We start from the raw sequence: 6,386 nt of genomic DNA on the forward strand, positions 1-6,386 counted from the left end.
TTTCTAAGTATTAAATGACACGATTAAAGGGAATGATGGGATGCTCACCCACTAAGAGTGCAAGATGGAAAGGAATATTTTATGCGAAAAATTTCGAGAAGCAAGCACGTCGGTTCTTTTCAAGACCTGAACAGAGCCATAGAATATGAAGCACCGTTAGTGATTCGCCACAGTGATCACAGACTGGAGCATCCCCTCCACAAAGGAGATGCCCATGTGTCAAGAAGCTGTGTCCGATTCTAAGGCGGCAGTGGAGTACTTCTATGAAGCGATTCTCGTGAGATGCACTCTCCCACAATCCGAAACCCGATTTTACCACATGGAGCTTGTTTTCACGTTCTTGGTCCCATTCCAACTGCCACGTTTGGAGGAGTGTTTTTTTAATGAGGGGCTTCACATCTTGATAGGGTAGGCCAGTAGAGGTCACCATGAGATTTTTTTTGGAGGTAGCCTACTGGTCTGCTTTTTCATTGCCCAAAAGTCCAACATGACTGGGGACCCAGCGAAACTTTATATCGTGGCCATAAACTAAGGAACTATTGGTTTTAAATCGCACTAATTGGGCTAGCTTATTTTTGGTATCTTTTACTGAGCAGAGTGCTGAAACAACACTCTGTGAGTCCACAAAGAGAACAGCTTTCATAGTTTTGCTTGCCATAATGTGTTCAATAGCCATCAATACTCCATAGAGCTCTGCGGTGAAAATACTAGCCATGCTTTCGAGCCGTTGGGCCTTTGTAAATTCTTCAGAGTAAACGGCAGCTCCTACGGAGGAGGAGTTCTTGGATCCATCAGTATAAAAGTGAACATAGTTGCTGTATTTCTTTTGCAGCTCAACAAATTCTTGTTGAATAATAAGTGGCGAAATACTATGTTTGCTGAACCGTGTAAATGTACAGTCGCAAAAAACTGGAAGCAGCTCCTAAGGTGAAACACGTAGAGGCTTCTTAAGGAGTTCTATCCCATTAAGGTCGAGTTCAAGAGATTTCTGATCACTTCCCATACGAAAACTTAAAGGTTTAATCGTCCTCGGCTTGTTTTCGAAAAGACTGGCGTACCGAGATGCTGCAAAGTAGTAAACGTTGGATGGTCGAGGTCAAACATAATCCGGGAAGCATAACTCAGGCCTAAATACTGCCGTCGCTTGGCAAGGGACATCTGGTGAGATTCCACATAAAAGCTAAGTACAGGAGACGTACGGAAGGTGCCCGTGGCGAGCCGCAAGCCAAGGTGGTGCACAGGGTCCCGCATTTTCAGCGAGGATGGTCGCGCTGCGTTATGGACTATAGCACCATAGTCAAAACGGGATCGCACCAGAGAGTTATACCACCGTAAACCTTTTTATCTGAACCCCATGTTTTATGAAACAGAACTTTGAGAATGTTAAGGGATCTTAAGCATTTCTGTTTTAGTTGCTGTAAATGGGAGTTAAAATTTAACTTTTTGTCGAAAATAATGCCCGAGAACTTATGTTCAGCTTTAACAGCTATAGGAGTTCGGTTTATTTCTAAGCCGGGATCTAGCGATATCCCGCGCGGAAGAGAGAAGGTTACGCAAATATTTTTTTCAGCTGAAAACCGGAATCCATTTTCATCTGCCCATTTGCTGATTTTATTTTTTGCTAGCTGCAGCTGGCGCTCACAACTAGAAGGATTGCAAGAGGAAGAAGAGATCTGCAGGTCGTCGACATAGAGCGAATATGCAATGGAACGTGGTATCACTTTAGCAATCGTATTGATCTTGACGGAAAACAGTGTGACACTAAGGACGCCTCCCTGCGGGACCCCATTTTCTTGTACAAAGATATCGGACAGAGTGGTGCCTAACCGAACCTGAAAAGTTCGTCCCGTTAAGTAAGCTTTAATGCAACGGAGCATGCGACCTCGTACTCCATAGGCAAGGAGATCCCGAAAAATGCCATGCCTCCAAGTAGTGTCGTATGCTTTTTCTAAATAAAAAAATACAGAAACGCAGTGCTACCTGTTTACAAATGTTTCCCTAATTAAGGTTTCAAGGCGTACCAGGTGATTTAAAGTGGACCGACCCTGTAGGAAACCACACTGATTCTTATCCGAAGTATTGTTAGTTTCAAGAAAATATACAAGTCGCCTGTTAATGAGTGTCTCATGTGTCTTACCCAGGCAGCTAGTGAGTGCAATTGGGCGGTAACTCGATGGACATGAGGGGTCCTTTCCCGGTTTCATGAAAAGTATGACATGTGCACATTTCCATGCGTCGGGAAAGTAGGAGTCTTCCCAGAGACAGTTAAAAAATTTAAGCAACTGTCCAAACGATTTCAAGGAGAGCCGACGAAGCATTTCATAGTGTATAGAATCGGGACTTTTGAGGATTGTTTCTTGGTGTCAACAGCCAGTCTTAGCTCACGAACTGTAAAAGGTTTGTTGTAAGGTTCAGAATCCGCACCTGATAACTTCAGTCGCTGACATTCTGCATTCCTCTTGAACAGCTTAAAAGCAGCATTGTAGTTATCAGAGGAAGACACACCTTGAAAGTGCATGCCGAGGGCATTTCTTATATCCTTTAATGATTCAGGAAACGGGGTGAAGAGAGGAGGAACAATGAAACCACGGTAGTCGCTCGTAATATTACGGTAGCGGTCCCACACCTCTTTCGCGGAGGCAGCGCTGCTCAGGGAAGAGACATACTTCTTTCAGGACGTCCGTTTTGCCTGCTTTCGTGTCCACAGAGCCTTCGCCTTTTTTTTTTTTTTTTTTGTTCTAAACTCCACCAAGGTTTTGGGAATTGGATACCTTCGAAAGGTGTCCCATGCTTTTTTCTGGTTTCGCCTAGTTGTGCTACACTCCTGGGTCCACCACGGCTTGCATCGTTTTGGGGGTTTGTGGATGTCTTGGGAATAGAGTGATGTGCCGCATTTATGATTTTCTCGGTAACATATAAAGTAGCCTCCTCTGGTGTCATACTCTCAAGCATTAACGGATCAAGTGTGGCCTTTAGTTGAAACAGTCCCCAGTCAGCTTTATCAAGTTTCCATCGGGGGATTGGCTTTAAAATAGTGGGTAATGGAATATGACTTTCTAAAACGATGGGAAAGTGATCACTGCCAAGAGGATCATCTAAAACCTTCCATGAAAGACAAGGAAATAATGTAGCTGATTATATAGACACGTCTATACATGTAAAAGTGTTATGGCTGGCACTATAACATGTCGGTTGTTTACTGTTTAAAAGGCATAGTGAAGATGAAAGTAAAAAACGTTCAATGACCTTTCCACAATTGTTCAACCGAGCACTTCCCCATAAGGGGTTGTGTGCATTAAAATCCCCTAAGATTAAAAAAGGCTTCGGCAGCTGGTTTAGCAGGTCCTGCAGATCGTAAAAGTCAATCGGAACATCTGGTGGAAGGTGAAGGGAGACAAGAGTAATGAGACGATCTGCAAGAATACGCACTGCAACAGCCTCCAGGGGTTGGCGAAGAGGAACTGCCGTGCATGCAATATCGCCTCGTACCACAACAGCCATTCCACCCGAAGAATGAGATGATATACGGTCTTTTAAAAAAACATGGTGATGACGAAACATGTTGATATGAGTGCTATTGAGATGAGTCTCTTGCAGAGCAACTGCTAGAGCTCGCAGCTCATCAAGAAAAAAGTGCACAACGTCAATGTTGTGAAGCTAACCCCGGCAGTTTCATCGCATGAAACTGTAACTATTTATGATGGAAATGTTAAAAGGGGTTCCTGCCTAGACGCCCTCAGGCGGCTTGGGCGGGGTTACCCGTGGTATCGGTTTCTTCTGGACTTCTTTAGTTTTGAATCATCAAGAGGAGCGAAACGAATGGGAGCAGACTCACTCACATCCATCCGCTCCTCTTCAGGTGAGACGGTTTAGGCAGCAGGAGGGGTCTGCTGCTCCTTAGATGTGGAGGGCTCCTTGGGAGGCCTGGGCGAGGGGCTCGCTCCTTCCTCCTAGGAGGAGACCGAGTAATCAGGGCAGGCATGTCGTTTGACACACTGTCCCTCTGAGAGGGAGGGGCACCAGTGCCACCTCCTTGAGGTGGAGGGCACGGTGCCACCTCCCTGAGGTGGAGGGCGCGGCGCCACCTCTGGTTTCTTGGTAGGTAAGGGCTGAGCGACGGCCTCCCGGTTCCCAGACGGAACCTGGAAGGGTCGAGGCTCGGAAGGTGGTGCAAGCCCCCAACGCACGACCTCAAGAAAGCCCCCCTTCGCCAAGAAGGCATAGCGCTTCTTGGCTTCGGGGTAAGACAGGTTGTCCTTGGCTTTCAACGAGAAGATCTCTTTCTCCTGTTTCCATATGGGGCACGCGCGCGCGTAGGCGGGATGTGCATCATCGCACTTAGCACACTTCACTTCACTCTCGCAGATATCTGCAGCGTGATCAGTGCTTCCACACTTTGAGCAGATGTCCTTGCCTCGACAGCTCCGAGCGCCATGACCGAACCGCTGGCACCGAAAACACCGCAGTGGATTTGGTACGTACGGTCGGACACGGCAGTGGAGGTATACCGCCTTCACGAATGCTGGGAGAGTGTGTCTTTCGAACGTGAGAATAACATGCTTGCTTGGAGTTTCTACACCATCTCGTTTGAAAATGATCCGCTTTACAGCAACGACACCCGATGGTCGGAGGCCTTCGAGAACTTCCTCTTCACTAGAGTGTAGGAGGTCGTCCTTGGAGAGCACCCCTCGAATGGTATTAGGTGTGCGGTATGGGGCAGCTGTTACTCGGACATCTACGATGCGGGACAGTTTTTGGAGCGCCATGCTTTGACCTTTAGTGTTAACTTCGACAAGGAGATCACTGGAGTGCATCTCCTTTGCTTTGTAATTATACCCAATCAAATTCTCAAGAACTTTTGCCACAACGAAAGGATACATTTTTCCCGCGGGACGCTGTTCACCTTTAGAATGAATAACAAAGAATCTTGTGAAGGTTGCAGGTTCAACATCTTTTACTTTGGTTAGTTCAGGATAAGGCCGCTTGGACACTTGTATTGAAGAGGTTTTGGTAGAAGACGCCATAGAAGGTTGAGAAAATTCAGCACCCGTGGCGTACCGCGCACCACGGAGCCCAACAAGGGGACAGGCAGCACCTCATAACAGTCAGGGCTTGTCTGAGTAGGTTGCTCTGCCAGTACTACAAAGGCGCTATAACCAAGTGTGGTTCAAGACAAGAGAATCTATTCCCACCCAAGGTTAGCCCTTGCCGCCAAAGGGCGTGAAAAGGAAGGAAGAGAAATGAGAAGAGTAAAAAGAAAGAGAAGACAAGGCTGAAAGAAGGGAGGGGATAGCAGAAGGGGCGACTGACTGAATCATCCTGGTCGGGCCAAGCCAGGACACCCGTCTACGGGAAGCGGGGGCCGAAGTGGTGTATTGCCTCACCCGGGGGGGGCCCCGAAGGGTCCAAACCTACCCCGGGCTCGAGTCAACCACCAGGATGCCCTTTTCCCCGGGCACGGGAAAGCCACGCACAGCCATACCTGGGTGGGCGAACCCGCATGGCTCGGGGTCTGTGGAGACGCCACTATCCAAACGCCTGCTCTCACAGGTGCCCCATGCGGGGGGTGTTAATTTAACCACTAATAACTCCTGGAATGTCCAGGTCGACAAGACAATATTATCTGCAAACCACTCACTTTGCAATACTCGTCGCAATTTCAAGCCTGCCCCTTCTAACCTTAAACGTCTCCCTCACGTCGCGCTTGTTCGCCCTAGAGAATGCTTCAGCAATCTGGCAGCCATATCAGTCCCTTTTAACTAACGCAATCGAGTCTGTTCCAATTCGTGCTGCTCGATTTATTTTTTCTAATTACTCTCAATTTTCTTGTGTCACTGCAACAAAATGGCAATTACCTCTTCCTGGTCTTTCCGTTCGTCGCAGAATTTCCCGTCTTTGCATTTTTCATAAAATTTACTATTCCGATCCATTACGACAATGTCTCCTCAGCCAGCCCAACTATATATCCGCAAGACGTGAATATTCATGCAAGATTGCCCGTACCAAGACCATTTCAACAGCCCATCAATATTTCCTTCTACCAGAAGCTATTTTGGACAGGAAAGGCCTTCCGGATGACATCGTCACCATCACCAATAACTCTAAATTTAGAATGGTACTAACTACTCCCCTCTGTACTGCCCATCGGGGCCCTGAGGGCAAATGTAAATAAATAAATAAATGAGAAATTTCCAATATTCCACCAAGAGTTGCTCTGTTATACTAAAAAAAAAAACATTCGGCAGGTTTTTGTGCCCAAGCAGTGAGGACACGAGCGCCGCGTCAGCGTTTGGCAGACACCCTGTCCAATCAGTGTGGATTACATCCGTTCTTCTGTCACTGGAGTGCGAAAGAAGGAACGGTTGAGTACCAGCCGTATGACACAT

The sequence above is a fragment of the Ixodes scapularis genome, unplaced genomic scaffold (genome assembly GCF_016920785.2).
Source record: "Ixodes scapularis isolate PalLabHiFi unplaced genomic scaffold, ASM1692078v2 PGA_scaffold0__279_contigs__length_252992795, whole genome shotgun sequence".
Lineage (NCBI taxonomy): Eukaryota > Metazoa > Arthropoda > Arachnida > Ixodida > Ixodidae > Ixodes > Ixodes scapularis.